This window comes from Octopus bimaculoides, chromosome 2 (assembly GCF_046866305.1).
Source record: "Octopus bimaculoides isolate indiv1 chromosome 2, ASM4686630v1, whole genome shotgun sequence".
Classification (NCBI taxonomy): domain Eukaryota; kingdom Metazoa; phylum Mollusca; class Cephalopoda; order Octopoda; family Octopodidae; genus Octopus; species Octopus bimaculoides.
The window spans coordinates 57,008,883-57,026,382 of NC_142929.1; the positions used below are offsets into that span (position 1 = coordinate 57,008,883).

At 36.5% G+C, this 17,500-nt stretch overlaps 1 long non-coding RNA gene across 2 annotated transcripts in view; it reads right to left on the bottom strand.

Annotated features, from left to right (window-relative positions):
* LOC149137072 (uncharacterized) overlaps positions 1 to 17,500 on the bottom strand; it is a 37,542-nt gene that overhangs the window by 14,105 nt on the left and 5,937 nt on the right. The window contains exon 2 of one of the 2 annotated variants that reach the window (XR_016239126.1): positions 13,889 to 14,353. The exons of the other annotated variant lie outside the window; for it this stretch is intronic. This is a non-coding gene — a long non-coding RNA (uncharacterized LOC149137072). Of the gene's footprint in view, positions 1 to 13,888; positions 14,354 to 17,500 lie in introns of those variants that run through there. 2 annotated transcript variants of the gene reach the window in all.

Genomic DNA, 17,500 nt, shown 5'->3' on the forward strand with positions numbered 1-17,500 from the left:
TGCCGATGGTGAAGGCGGTGAGGATATTTATGATAGTGATGACGGTAGTGGTAATGGAGAAGTCAATTACTTTGGCTGTGATGATGAAGATGATGATGATGATGTTAATGATAATGATGGTGATGATGATGATGATGATGATGGAGGTGGTGTTGATGATGGTGATGAGAATGACGTTGATGATAATGTTGTTGATAATGATGATGATGATGGTGATGAGAATGATGTTGATGATGATGATAATGATGGCGACGACACCCACAACCGCCACTATCACACCTATCACTACAAGTAACAGCAAAACGTTTGTAGTAGTTCTTGTGGTGGTGGTGGTGGTGGTGGTGGTGGTGGTGGTGGTAGTGGTGGTGGAGTTGGTAGTGGTTGTTGTGATGGTTAAGTGAGAGGCGTCCTTGTGTTTGTTGTACCAATGTACACCAAGTAGACCTTTGATCAAAGGTTTTTTCCGACCGTGATCACCACGTCTGTTTCCATCTCCGGGCAAAGCTGACTTCGGCGGAATTTGAACTCAGAAGGGTTCAAAGAGTTACAGAGTCGCAGGAAACGCTGCTAAGTATTTTGTCCAAGGCCCTAACGATTCTACCGACTCACTTCCTTAAGAATGGTTTCAATTTCCATCTACCAAATCCACTCACAAGGCTTAGGTCGACCCCAGGCTGTAGTGAAAGACACTTAGCCAAGGTGCCACGCAGTGGGACTGAACCCGGAACCATGCAGTTGGGAAACAAGCTTTTTTGCTATATACTCACACCTGCGCTTATATGTATGTGTGTGTGTGTGTGCGTGCGTGCGTGTGTGTGTGTGCCTGTGTCTGTGTGTGCTCGTACACACATACATACACATATGCACTTGTGTGAAGGAGGTTTACTTACCTAAAACAGTAAGCAAACCTCTCTCAAAATCATACTTTGTCATGTATATATGTGTCTGTGCTTGTGGATAAAAAAGCTTCCACTATTTTAAGTTCATTGAGGTGGCTTCAATATCTAAAAGGAAGTAACACAGGTGAGAAACAGAGATCGATATAATGAATAACAGAACTGAAATTGATATAATTATCTAAACCCCTTGAAAGCCGTGCTCCAGTCTAGCTGCAGTTCAATGTTAGTAACCAGTAATAGAATGATAGTGTACTAGTATGTATAGCTATTTACTTATATGCGTATGTACGTGTATATTTGTGTTTGCATTTGAAATATAATGTATACCTTTTTTTAGTAAGCAGGTATCTTGTCTCTTCTGTGAAACACGTAAAGTAACATCACAAATTTTCATCATTTCTTGAGCAGAAAAGATGACAGTGATCCGACCGGAAAATTAGTCTTCTTAGATTTTTATGAGAGAAAGAATAACCCATCTTATAATTACGGAAAGATTCAGTTTCTTATAGTGACTTATAATGTATGAAGTCCAGAGCTAAGCTAAGCCGGTAATCTGATTAGCATAACTGTGCACACGCTAATAACGTCGTTTAATTTTAAATTATTTCTGCATCGTGCCACTTCCAGCATTTATTTTATTCTTAAATTTAAAACAAGGCATATCTATTTTAAATAAACATGAGATATTAACCTGGCTGTGAAATGTAAATTGCCCGCAGAGTGATAAAATCTATGATGTTAACACTTCCGTTTACTTTCATAAGAGAAGCTAAAATTAGACATTTATTAAGAAAAAGTCCCTTAAAAAAATGGTGCACAGTAATAGACATATACACACATATACATACACAATTCACACATACACACCTTTACATCTCCTCATATATATATATATATATATATATATATATATATATATACATACATGTATATATATATATATATATATATATATATATATATATATATATATATGTATATATACATACATGTGTGTGTATACATACATACATGTATATATATATATATATATATATATATATATATACAAGAATGAACTCACTAGCCGATGAATTCGTAAGTGCCTTTCTTATCGTTGATTTTTGGTGTCGCATGGCCAAAAATTACCGTGAATTTTTTTAGAGACACTTTCAAATTTATCAGAATATCGGACTGAAGATTTGGAATAGAGAAATTTTCATTCTCTTAACCATGAAACGATCGTATCCGATTAACTAAAGACTTGTTTTGTTTATGCTTTCCCCTCCGGTTTTTTGTTCTATGTGTGCCATAAATATCGCCATCCGTTTAGAGAAAAATTTGTAGTTTAGAATCAGTAGTTCTTTGACTGCTATTTCTAAATTTTCAGTATGTTGGAGAAGCAACTCAATGCTAATCCCTGTATATTTATGATTATATATATATATATATATATACACATTTGTACATGTATATATATATATATATATATATATATGTTCATTATGCATATGTGTTTATATGTAAAACTGAAGATTTGTGTAAGTTAAAAAACCACACCTGGTGGTGTTTGATTTTGAAAACACAGATATGAAAGATATAAAACATATTCGTTTTAGTTCTGTTTGATAAACAAGGAAAGAAAGTGGAGCTGTGGTAGGAATCCATTTTCAGCATGAACCCGTTTAGTTCCAAACATATTGATCATGAGTGAAGGTGCATGGCTTAGTGGTTAAGGCATTCGGCTCGCGATTGTAAGGTCGTGAGTTCAATTCCCGGCGACGCGTTGTGTCTTTGAGCAAGACACTTTATTTCACGTTGCTCCAGTCCATTCAGCTGGCAAAAATGAGTTGCACCTGTATTTCAAAGAGGCGGCCTTGTCACACTCTGTGTCACGCTGAATCTCCCTGAGAACTACGTTAGGGGTAAACATGCCTGTGGATTGCTCAGTCACTTGCACGTTAATTTCATGAGCAGGCTGTTCTGTTGATCGTATCAGCTGGGACCCTCGTCGTCGTAACCGACGGAATGCTCCTAAAAATAATTGATCAACAATTGACTAATAAGTTGAAGCTGTTTTTGACTGACTCCCTCAATCAATCGGTTCGATTCTATACATTTCATTGTTTTCTTGTGACATAAAATCAAAACTCAAAAAGAAACCCCCTCCACGTGCTACAACTCGCCACCATAAAACAAAGAAACCATTTACTTTACGAATTATGCTTCATCCTCGTATGAGATTTGTGCAAAATAATCAACTTTTACTTAAAAAAAAGACAAGTAGTTATTAAATAAAAACCGGCATTCCGTCGGTTACGATGACCAGTGCTCCAGTTGATAGTGAAATTAATGTGCAAGTGGTTGAGCACTCCACAGACGCGTATACCCTTAACGTAGTTCTCGGAGATATTCAGCGTGATACAAAATACAAGTTTGGCCCTTTGAGTTACAGGCACAACTCATTTTTGCCAGTTGAGTAGGCTGGAGCAACGTGAAATAAAGTATCTTGCTCAAGGATGCAACGCGCCACCAGCAGTCGAACTCACGACCTTACAATCGTGAGTTGAATACCCGAACCACTAAGCCATGCACCTCCACTTCAATTAATTATCCTTCAGAGTTCTTCTCTTCATCGTTGATGCAACGCTTCAACGGCTCTGGAAGCTAGATTTTCCGAGATACTGCATTGCAAATGTTTGTCGGGTTTTTCCTGTCATTCGAAATCGGTGACCTTCAGATGGATTTCAACTTTGAGTAGCAGAAGACATAAATGAATATATAAATAAAATTAATCCACTGGGGCAAAATCGGAGAATAGGGTAGAAGGGGGAAAAAAAACTGGCTTATGTTTCGCCATAAAGTCATGAACTGGGAGTAACTCGCACGTAGATACATTGCCGTTTCGAAGCATCCGGGCTTTGTTTTTCTCTGCCTTAGATCTCTTTCTTGGCAATGATTCTCTCAAAAGCTTCAGGGATACAAATAAAACACCTCATTGAGCATCTGAACACGTTGAATAAGCTTATGATGGACAACTACTTTCTTATGATGAACAACTACTTTCTACACGCACGCACACACACGCACACACACACACATACACACACACACACATACACACACATACATCAATATAATCAACTTCACATCTGAGACACTGACTCTGACGCAAAGATTCTCTCAAAAAGCTTCAGGAATACGAATAAAACTCCTGATGAGCGTCTGAACACGCTGAATAAACTTATGATGAACGACTACGTTCCAATCACACACACACACACACACACACACACACACCACCACCACCACCACCACCACCACCACCACCACCACCACACGCAATCAGCATCAACTTCACGTTTGAGAGACTCTGACGTCCTTTTACTTTTACGCTGCGATGAACCAATTCACCGCGACAACTACTTTTTTAATTTAACATTGCAGTCAAGCCAGCAATGTCCCATTGACTGTCATGGCGCTTAGAGAGTTTTCACCACTATTCAAACGATGAAACAAATCCTGACTGTCTCTTACTCGGTTCATCAGCTCAAGATTGTAAGGTCGTGAGTTCGACTGTTGGTGACCTGTTGTGTCCTTATTTCACGTTGCTCCAGCCTACTCAGCTGGCAAAAGTGAGTAGTACCTGTATTTCAAAAGGCGAAACTTGTTATAGTTTGGCACAAGGCTAGCAAGCTCAAGAGAGAGGGTAAGTCAATTACATCGACCTCCATTGCTCAACTGTTAGTTATTTTATCAACCTCGAGAGGATAGGCAAAGTCGACCTCGGCAGAATTTGAACTCAGAACGTAAAGACGGATCAAATGCTGCAAAGCATTTTTCCCGCTGTGCTTGTGACAATATGTTACAGTTTCTTTCTTTCTTTCTTTCTTTCTTTCTTTCTTTCTTTCTTTCTTTCTTGTAATACAAATTTCTGCATGTATACTTCTGAAACTTCACAGAGTGTTGATTGACAATTTTCACGGCTCACTGCACACATTCACAATGCGATGACCGTCTGTTGTAGAATATCGATCAGATTTGGAATTGTTTTTTGTGAATTTTCTTTCCGGTACGAAACACTGGTGTATTTCCTCACACTGCATAGGGTATAAAGAATCGTTTCCACAAGACTTGTAAAACGAGAAAAATCTCCATAGAAGTCCCCCACCCCACAGTTTAAAACAGAATTTTTGCACTAACACAATACACTCCCGAATTCTTCATTGGTTAACTTACGACACCTCGCCAAGTGCACTCCAATGTGTAGATATATGACTAACCAACTAACTTCCCATACTAAGTAAATTCTCTTCCAGGATTATTTTTCTCCACTCTACCCGGCTCGCCCCACACACATATAGACTCCAAGAGCGAAATCATCTCCGGTTACATCAAATTAACAACACTACCGATCCTAACTTTGTATCTTCCATTATCTTTTCTTTTGTTTGTACATCTCTCTCTCTCTCTCTCTCTCTCTATATATATATATATATATATATATATATACACTCACTTATGTATATCTGTATATATCTATACATACATGCACATATGCACATATATGTGTGAAACTACGTATGCATATTCTATTCTGTTTTTAATTGTTTAAATTCTTCCTATGAAGATAACAAAACTCCATCGTTGGAATGTAGATAACGAAAGCAACGTCACAATTTAAACCTGAGAAAACTCTTGCCTCGTTTTACTGTTCCGCTTCCAGATTGTATTCGTAATGTGCAAGTCAGTTGGTTGATTTCTTTTTCTGAGAATCCAAGCTTATGTATGTATGTATGTATGTATGTATGTATGTATGTATGTATGTATGTATGTATCTATAGATAGATAGATAGATAGATAGATAGATAGACAGACAATTAGATAGATAGATAAATAGATTTATTTATTTATCTGGGTATATATGTCTTTGTCTATACAGAGATATTTTTGAAAGTTTAATAGTTTTAGTAATATTTTTGCGTTAATATTACTGTTGTCATTTAAAGGCGGTGAGTTGGAAGAACTATTAGCGCACCATGCAAAATGCCTAGCTGCATTTCGTCTGTCTTTATGCTCTGAGTTCAAATTCCACCGAGGACGACTTTGCATTTCATCCTTTCGTGGACGATAAAATAAGTACCAGTTGAGTATTGAGGCCGATGTAATCGACTTACCCCTTATCCTGAAATTACTGTGCCAAAATTTGAAATCTATATTACTCCGTTATTACGTCGGGTAAAATGCTTAGCAGTATTTCGTCCGTCTTTACGTTCTGAGTTCAAACTCTGCCTAGCTCGACTTTGCCTTTCATCGTTTCGGACTCGATAAAATAAGTTCCAGTTGAGGACTGGGGTTGATGTAATTGACTTACTTCTTCCCTGAAATTGCTGGCCTGGTGCCAAAATTTGAACCCATTATTACTGCTATAGTTTCAAAAAGACCCGATTTTCTTTGTGAAATTTTATGCGGACAAATAACTTTGACAATCAACAATACTATATTGGTACAAAAACAAAAACAAAACAAAATATAAAATATCTGTTCATTTCATTGGATAATTTATTGAAATCTTAAATACATTCTCAAGAATGGCTTTAATGAAATCAGTAAAACTGATAACTGTCATAGTTAAACGAAACATGTATTATATTCTTTAATGCAAATATTGCTATTATTTCAATGAAATCAATTTTCCATTCAGTTTAATTTTCAATACTAAGAGCTGCTAGGTCATTCAGTCTCTCCTATGTCATCATGCTTATTACAAAACCCATGATGAGCTTTAATTTGCTGAAAAAAATATCTCAACAGATATTGTTGCAGCTGAAAATGTGTAGAATATTCGTAGTGCAGTACATATATTTAGATAAATGTAATCTAACTTGTGCATTTTTATCGCGTCTAAAAGCTGACGTAGCTTCATGTTTTCATTCAAAATCATTTTCACATATTTTCCTAAAATGTACCTTGTCTTCTCTTGCATGTATTCTGAGAGATTCTCTATTGTTTCTTTTGTTTTAGCAAATACATTGTGCATGCACCTTCCTCTTCTGCCACGTTTCGATACTTGCACAAAAACGCATGATAAATTATTACTTTTGTTTACAACATGAAACTGTTTTGACACTCTGGCGCTCACCGAATCGATAACATAAAAAATAAAACATTCTGCTAGAATTCATCACAGGCATCATAAAAATTTTCTCCAGCCGTCTCTGGTTCATTCATCGTCTTTACTAGCAATGTTTCTTGCTTATTGTTCAGCATTCAGTTTTGTTAGATGGGACTCATTTTCCATTACTTCAGTAACGAATTTTGTTTCATTTAAAATCTGTGCCCATTTTCCTTGTAACTCATCTAAATCATTCGAGCGCGATTTAAGTCCTCATTGCCCAGATGATATGATCTCCGCCGATTTCCGAAAGCATCTTCAAACTCATCAATGACATAAGGATGCAAATGAAGGATGACACATATTTGATTACATCATTGGTGTCATTATTGGATTTGGGCCAAAAGATTGAGAGACAAGTGTTTAAGGAGACAGAATTACCATTGACAAAAAATTATTTAGCGCATGTCTTACTCTAATAGGTTGAGCAACAAATATTCTCACACCTGCCGTTGTCTTTCTACAGAGTGTCTGACAAAGGGCAATGGATTCACCTTCATCCTCTCCAAGAAAATAACTTTGTACTGAGAAGTGGAAGAAAACAAACTGAATTGCTTGAACAAAAAATTTAACTGCCCCCATTGCTATTAATGTACTGAGGGAGAATCTACTTCACTTAAGGAAGGAATGCGGACTGACAACAAATATATGCTACGGGGTAACATTGTACTTGCCAGGCATGTTGGCATCGTAATAATAACTCTGTCTACAATAATATTTGATAAGTATCCAAACAGTTTGGGTGTCAATCAGGTGGGTTTTTTTTTCATTCGGTTGCTTGCCTTCTTACAACATCAACAAATCGTTCTTGAACTGGAAATTTGTTATTACTTTTGGTCAAATAACGGATGATGAACGGGTGATGTAACGCACAAACAACAAATGATAATGTCATTCACTATTTGGCTGTTCCACATAACTAGAAATTTGTATTGTACCAACCACAACTGAATATTTTACGAAATTTAAAATATGGATCTGAATATAATCTGTACAGTTAATAAGGTATTCAGTTTGACAAAAAACTTGATAGTGAACTTGAAGCTATTTACTGTTTTTTTTATTTATTGCAAGGCTGTAATCTTCAGAGCAATTTTAGTGGTTTGTAATTAGCCAAGAGTTCAATGATTCCAAAGAGATTCGTGTTTTAAATTCTCTGATTCGCTAGAATGAGACTCGGAGACCAAATCTTTGTTGCTCAAGAAAAATTACTACATCAATTGCATTGTGTAATTTTTTTTTTTTTCTAATTTTTTTTTTGTCTTTAGTCAGTATATATAATTTCTTATTTGCTTCTACCTAGAAATCAAAGGAGATGATTACATTCCCTTCAAACTTTGCTTTTCTGACATGGACATCAATGTTTTGAAAGTGACCTATTTTCCATTACATTTCAGATAGATTTAGCACTGTGTTGCTGAAGAAGAAATATCGTTATAGCAAATATTCTGCTCAATAGAACAAATTTGCATGTCAATTGCTTGACCTTTATCACTTGAACATGTCCCTTACTGACAATAAGTGCATCTCTGATCACGAGCAGGAGTAATTGGGGAGCATCATAGTCATGTGTTGAGAGAGATTCTTTGGGGTTTGAATAATTATCGTAACAAAAGCAAAGTTTGAAGGATATATTAGCCATTTTTCATACTTCCTAGGGGTAAGCAAATAGGAAATAACAGTTGCTGCCCAAGGACAAAAATATCATGTTACACAGTGATATCCTCGTAAGTAGAGTTTGTCATTACTTATCTTTTTATATCACTTTCTCGCCTCTTTCTCTCACCATCGCTTTCTTTCACTCTCTGATACTGTGCTATGTAATATTTCCATTGTGTTGTATTGTTTTCCAGTTCAGGAGATCTGTAGAGCAGTTCTCACTATTCCTGTTGCTCTATCACTCGATCTTGTTTGTATACCAAATTCGATTGAGGCTTTTGCAACTGTTGGTACCTTGTATGACAGAAAAAACATAGGCGTGATTGTGTAGCTAAAAAGCTCACTTTACAACCGTGCGGTACCTTAGCTGGAGCCAACCAATGACTTGAGAGTGAATTCGGCAGACGGAAACTTTACGGAGGCCAGTAGACTGAATAAATACATAAATAAATAAATATGTATGTATGTAGTTATATGTGTATGACTTACTGTTTCTGTTAGTCCTCTATCGCTTGTCAATAAGTGTTGGTTTGTACATGTCCCTGTAACTTAACAGGTTGGCAAAAAAAGCGATAAAACAAGCACCAGACTTAAAAGTAAATACTGGGGTCGATTTGTTTGACAAAATTTTACAGGGTGATGCCACAACATCTCCGCATCCCAAAGACAGTAATAAAGAGAAAAATAAAATGAGTTAAAGGTAAACAATATTAGCATCAGTCTCCACGCCGGAATACAAATCACCGACCAACTTTGAGAACAAACTTGAGACGTTCTCCTTCAGTAAAATAATTACAACTAAATACGTTAGGTTGTTCTTGAGCTACAGGTGACCCAGTAACATGTAAGGCGGTACAACCTGAAGCATGGTCAGGTCGTCGTCGACTTGACCGACAATTTCATCAAGCTTGGCTAGAGAAAAGGAGGGATTTTTGGACACCCCAGAGAAGAAAAATCAAGACCCGCCAAAGGGCGGAAGAATTCAGGAGAGTTAACAGTCATCCAATATAATCAAGAGTAGTGTAGTGCTCACCAGTCGTACTGAAAACAATGTATCTACGACAAGGTAATCTTTGAAATAACAACCCTTCAGCGAGGACTTGCAACCAGCTGATACTATTTTGCACAGAAAAAGTTATGACCTGAAGATGTCATAGATTCGTCCACGGACGACTGATATACATACATACATACATATATACATACATGCATGCATACATACATACATACATAGAAAAACACCCTCAACACATTTAGTAGGAGCTACATATAATATTCAAAAGAGCTTGATTCGTCTCCTTTCTAAAACCATTCTAAAACTAAGCGTTTCGAAGAGTTAGGGCAGGACGCATTGTTAGAATAGCTCTTCCCGCGGAAACGAATTAAATTTGTAACACGGAGGAATGTAGTGGCGAACAGAAAACAAGACAGGAAAACGAAACAGAGAAAATAAACAAGAAGGGCTATAAGGCCAAACGTGAAAAAAATATATATATGTATACTGAACGCTGTGATGTGACGAACTAGAAGGAAGAGAGAAGAAGGAAGTTCGTGCGAGCTTGGCAACGGCCAAGATAGGAAAGGAGGAAGTAGCCGGACACACGTGACCAGCGCGGGGTAAGGAGAAAGAGTGGTAGAGGGAGAAAAAAAGGGGGGGGGATATGTGAGCAACGAGAGACCGGGAGGAAGAGAGAGAGAGATATAGTAGTGAAGGGGTGAGGCGAAGAACAACAGAAGGAAGAACGAGAGGGGGAGAAAGATACAAATATAGATAGTTTGGATGGAATGTTGCGTTTTCTTTTCCTTTTATGCAAAGTGTCAAATTTAGCCCGAACACCAAGTAAAATATCAGCATATTGCCTTTCGAAATAACAATATCGCTCAAACATTGTGTCTACAATTGCCAGATTAAGGGGAATGGCTCATTAATACACCGTGGTAAGACTTACAACGACTAGTACAACAAGAACAATTATCAATAGTTCAGCGAAATAATGGATTATAAGATAAATAAGATCAAACAATGTATAACCGCATTACGTGTTGTTAGGATTAATCAGTGGTGCATATGGTATATATATATATATATATATATATATATATATATATATATATATATATATATATATATATGCGGGATATGAGAGAGAGAGAGGGAGAGAGACAGTGAGAGGAGAGGGAGGGAGATAAAGAGAAGTGGTGAAAAGTAGAGAAAGAGAATGGAAAATACAGAGGAGTGAGAGCATTAAATATAAATAGGTTTGAAAACGCTTAGCTTGACGAAATGCTGGTTATGTCAGTCAAGGTCATAACATATATGCATATATCAAACGAAGACACGTATGTGTGTGTGTGTGTATACATACATATATATATGTGTAATCATAAGCACACACACACACACATACGCACACACACAGACGAATAAGCACATAAATGTGAAACAAATTGGGAAAAAATAGTACTCGAATACCGGAGGTAGAGTAATATGCTTTATTATTATCAAAGCTGCAAAAAAAATCTCAAAAATATCACAAAAAAAAACTGCTACTCAGAGTTTCATACATTATTACATATGTTATTGAATTATAGAGCAAGTGGTTGAATAATCCGCAGACTGTTGTACACTTAAGCAGAATCAAAATGGCGAAGCCGACCTTTTTGGACCACAGGGTCACTCTTATCCGACTGGCTCCCACAGTTTCCGGTCACTCAATTTTACTCACAAGTCCTGCATTTACTTGAAACTACAATAAAAAAGACACTTGCATACGGTGTTCCTTTGAACTATTTATACGTGTTGTTAATCCCCGTTGAAACCTATATGAGCAGAGTTAGGAGCAAATATTTTCAATCTTGACCATCCATAGTTTGTATTTCAGTGGCTATATTCTCTAATGTTGTCTTCTTTTGCAATTTCTATGGTGGACGTTAGCTGTTATTTCTAACAGTCCCACTGACCTCTTAGAGGAGTGTTTCTCAAATATTTGTCTCATGACACATTTCGATTTTCTCCCACAAGACATGTGCTCCACTATGAACTATATAGCATATAAGGCGGTGAGCCTTGTAGCATTTCGTCCGGCGTACATCCGCATATATATATATATATATATATATATATCGACCGCTGCTTTTCAGACGATTACGGTCCCTGTCAGCATGTATGTATACAGTTATGTGTTTCAACTGCAGCATTAGAGAGTTTAGCTCTTGTTTCTAGTAATATAGGTGTTTCTAACACCCTCAGTCATATTTAATGAGGATTATAGTTTTCCTATTGATACACATTGCTTACACCTGCCTACATTATATATGTATATATAAAATCAAAATAAGCAACAAGGATATTCAAGGTTAATGCAGTACGATCGTTTGATGCGACTCCATCTATTTAAGCAATGTGAGTATGTGGTGTGGTGTGGTGTGGTGGTGTTGGGGTGTGAGGGATACACCTTCGATATATATATATATATATATATATATATCGAAGGTGTATCTTGTCATGAATTGCTCGAAATACGGATTAGAAAAACAGCCGACAACTAATGAGAGATCGTTCTTTGTGGTGTTTGTCTTGTTTTCCATTTGTTTCTTTCTTTTTAATCGCCTTATTTTGGAATTGTTTGGATAATACCATACTTAACTCTGGTGCCTAAACCTAAGTACCATATTCACCTTGAATCTAAATCTATCTATCTATATATATATATATACAGTAACCCCTCGCCATATCGCTGTTCCCTATCGCGGCATACCTATCGTGGTTTATCATTTAACTTAACGTCGATTCCTCCGGGGTGTTGTTTTCCATTTATAATAAAATAAATATATACAAATTATAAAAATAATCCCCAAAATATACAGTACAGTACTGTTTCTACTTCGCAGATTTTCACCTATTGTGTAGGGTTTTGGAACGTAACACCCGCGATAGTCAAGAGATTACTCTCTCTCTCTCTCTCTCTCTCTCTCTCTCTCTCTCTATATATATATATATATATATATATATATATATATATATATATATATATATATATATATATATATATGTATATATATATATATATATATATATATATATTCATGCATACATGCAAGCATGAATGCACACACACACACATACACACACACACACACATATATACATACACATACATACATACGTACGTACGTACATATATATATATATATATATACACCACACACACACACACACACACATATATATATATATATATATATATATATATATATATATATATATATATATATATATATATATATATATATATATATACTTATTTATTTATTTATTTATTTATAAAAGTATGCTTGAACAGGTAAAGCAAATCCCATGATGACATAAGCTAGTTTATTAAGTCCTGGAAAACGCTAGGTAAAGCCATGAAGATATGTCCCCAGACACTCATTTCGGGTATCGACACATAGTGAACCACGGCAACAAACATGGAAAACCAGCAGAACCTAATGAGCAACATGTAAACGGCAATCACATAATGGGCCACAACAGAAAGAGCGCACCCTAAAACTGTTAGAACTACCAGAGAGATACCCAGTAGCACTTTGAAACTCGTCAGAAGAAAAGTAGCGGACGTGATGACAGTTCGTTTTCCAACACGGATCATTTCTACAAGGAATCCGACGGTAATTACAAACCCCATTACAATAAGCTTGAGTAGCACCGTTGTTGACTGGACTGGTGAAGTTATGGCTTTAAATACAGTTCTGGAGGTTTGTAGAGCAAATTCGACTGGCTTTTGTATTCCTTTTACGACGCTCGCAAACAAACGGACTAAGATTAGAAAAATAGTTGATAAAATGCGGACAGATATTAATAGTAGTCCAACTATTATAAGTAAAAGTAGTAAGAATGTCTGTAAAATTATGGTGGCTGTTGTTTTCAGTCGACTGAAAGCCGTTCCAGGTGATTTACTGTTTTCAACATCCATTATTACTTTTCTGCTTTTGCAAGAGATAAAAATAGAAACTGTGATAGGTATAAGTCTTGCATTTATCACGTTTGTGATTATATGGCTATGTGTTTACGTCTGTTTACATGATTCAATACATATCTAAATCTGTATTGAGTTGAGTTTTTGTAAATATACATGTATGTGCGTGAATGTATATGTGTATGTGTGCGTGTCTACCAGTGTATTTGTGTGCATATTTAACATGTGAGTGTGTTTATCTGTGTAGTTTTCTTTCATGTGTGTTTGCAAGTGTATTTTTTCTTGTGTGTATGTGTGCGTATTTATGAGTATGTGTATGAATTCATGCGTGTGTAGATTCGTATAATTTCGTTTATAAATTGTATAATGCCCACACGTGTTTACTTATACGAATCTTTGTATATGTACGCAAGCGTGGATTTGTTTATGAGCATCTACAAACTGGGTCGTGTTTATATATTCAGCCATCATAGCTATATGCTTGCACTGTAAACATAACTACTCAACAAAATGGCCGCTTAGATAATATACTTTTACTTTATTTAAACTCCATATGTCTCGTATCCGTAGATAGATAGTTTCACAGCAGTTTATACATATATAACTTTTTATTTCTTTTCTGCGTTCAAGTTAGCTGATACTGAAAGACGCACGAAATATTCCGTCTGAAAAAGAAATTAAGAATGAAATTTAATTTATAATGTAATCTAATCCAAAGTTTCAATCTCATAAATATTTATCGTAACTACAAAACGGTAGGGGGCAGATGACAAAAGAGAATACATTGCTTAAGCTTCAAATCCCGCCAGAATCGACTTTACTTTTTATCTCGTCGGAGACAATAAAATAACTATCAGCTCATTATAGGGCTCTATGAAATCGATTGTGATCTGCAGAATATGAGGCCATGACTTAATGTCAGAAATCAATATCTTCATATTACAAAACGTTAACGAAATGCGGAAACGCTTTTGTAAGTACTGAACAAATGCATTGCCGTATATATATATATATATATATATATATATATATATATATATATATATATATATATATATATATATATATATATATATATATATATATATATATATATATATATATATATATATATATATATATATATATGTATATGTATGTATATATATATATAAATCCTGATAGAATTTAAACAAAGATGCAAAGTTAATTAATATATATATATATATATATATATATATTACTTAACTTTGCTACTTAGATTTTCTTGCTTGGTGCTAAGTCAGCCCTGATCCAGCAGATATTTGATCAAAAGCATTCCAATTGTGACCATCTCAGCAGTTTCCCTTTGTGCAAGAAACTCATGCCCATGTTATCCTGTGTGTACATACAGCGTGATATCATTTAAAGAAGACTTAGCTGGTTTTGCTAGCAAGGTGAACAACCCTATAGAGACCTTCTTGTTAGCTGGAATCTTTCTTTGATTAAATCGACTGCAGCTCTACACCAAATTTAATTCTCTTGATGTAGGTTTATAAATCAATAATGACATAAACATCTGTGACACTGTGGTAGAACAAGATTTAAATCATCAAATAACCCAAGACGGCGCACCCTAGTTTCAATCCATACTTGATAGAGACTGTAAATAAAGGCGGAGAGAACAGACTCAATGCTTAAGATCTCAAAGCAGTGCTCCACAACCGGTATACCGCAGCACACTGGTGTGCCACGAGACGATGTTAGGTGTGCCACAGTGTAACCTGAATATAATTTTCTCGCTATACTTCTAGTTATGTTTTTAGTTCAGGTGTGCCACCGAATTTTGAAAAACATATGTGTGCCGCAAGTGCAAAAAAAGGCTGCAGAGCACTGTTCTAAAGATATTAACTTTTGTTGTCGCTATTTTTGTTTTTGTTTTTTACAGGCTTGGATTAGAGAAAGGAGTAGTGCCTATGGTTTCGTAGATCTTCCGAGACTAGCGAAACTGGTGCTGCTAATGAACTGATAAAGCTGGTGCAAATCGACACTTACAAGAAAAACATGAGTTAGGAAAAATTCCAGAGGAATTCCAGGCGCAGGAGTGGCTGTGTGGTAAGTAGCTTGCTTACTAACCACATGGTTCCGGGTTCAGTCCCACTGCGTGGCACCTTGGGCAAGTGTCTTCTACTATAGCCTCGGGCCGACCAAAGGCTTGTGAGTGAATTTGGTAGACGGAAACTGAAAGCCCATCGTATATATGTATATATATATATATATATATATATATATATATATATATGTATGTATGTATGTATGTATGTATGTATGTGTGTTTGCGTGTCTGTATTTGTCCCCCCCACCATCGCTTGGCAACCAATGCTGGTGTGTTTACGTCCCCGTAACTTAGCGGTTCGGCAAAAGAGACGGATATAATAAGTACTAGGTTTACAAAGAATTAGTCATGGGGTCAATTTTCTCGACTAAAACTGGTGCTCCAGCATGGCCGCAGTCAAATGACTGAAACAAGTAAAGAGTAAAAGAGAGGTACTGGGGAGAAAAAAATGGACATAATGGTTAGTGCGGGATCAGAAGGTTAGACTGATATAGATAATGATAGGAGTTAGGAAAAGAAACAGCTAAGTCGGGATTAATTGTGTGGATGTGTTATGAGATGATACAGATTCAACGAGTAAAGGTCGTTACAGAAGTGGTAGAAAGAGTAGTGAGATGAGACACAACAAATCTGTGGGCAAGAGGTCTGTTAGTGACTTTATGTCAATAAATTAAATGATCTTTCACATGGTGTGACCTAGAATGCTTGTATGTGTGACAGCAACAACGTTTCGGATAAAGAGCCCCTTCGGTCATGACTGAGCATGGGATTGCACCTAGAAAATTACCCTCCGAGGCAGAAGTCCGGAAAAAGTTGTTTATGGAAGACCAGCAGTGGCTCATGCATACCAGCCTCCCCACTCCACGCCGCCGATGTCCTCCAAAGGAAAGGCAAAGGCCGATACAGCCTGGCACCAGTGACGTCGCAACTCATTTCTACGGCTGAGTGAACTGAAGCAACCTGAAATAAAGTGTTTTTCTGAAGGACACAACACACAACCCGGTCCGGGAATCAAACTCACAACCTCATGATTGTGAGCCCGATGCTCTAACCACTGAGGCAAGACAGCATATTTGAGGCGATACTGTTGTTACACTCCATTGTGGGTTTCACCTTAGCTTCGTATTGTATTATTTATTATTGATTTGCTCAGCATTGAATCATTAGTTTTAGGGTGTGGTCCTAGCTACGCTAAGGACGTACTCTCGCTATATGAACTCCTCGGGGATTGAGATGACTAACCAATGTAACGGAAATGAAATTGCTACAATTCTATTTGAGAAAAAGCTTGTTTAAATGATTGCAATAATTCACTGGTCCCGAAATGCTTGCGAGGATCATAACAATGCATACAACATTTAATCAATTATTAACAATTGACATAGTTGTGTCTGTGAATTTATGTGTATATGTGCAGTTTTGCACCAGACTGAATCTTCCGAATAAACCAATGTTGACATGTACAAACTGACTTGGGTTATTCAGATCGTATCTAGATAGAAGCCATATATAAAATAGCACAAGTCGCCCATAATTGAAAATCCTTGGCTACATAGACCACAAATTTGAGATCTGTACAGTCGACATCGACTTCATAGGCAGAAACTCGGTTACTGGAAGCTAAAGGCGCCGCTTCCAGTGCGGCGAGCTTGCAGAGATTAGGTTAGCGAATTATTTAAGCAGACGTTTTCTTACTGGGGAATTTTGCTATAACAATGTTAATATTATTTTACATCAG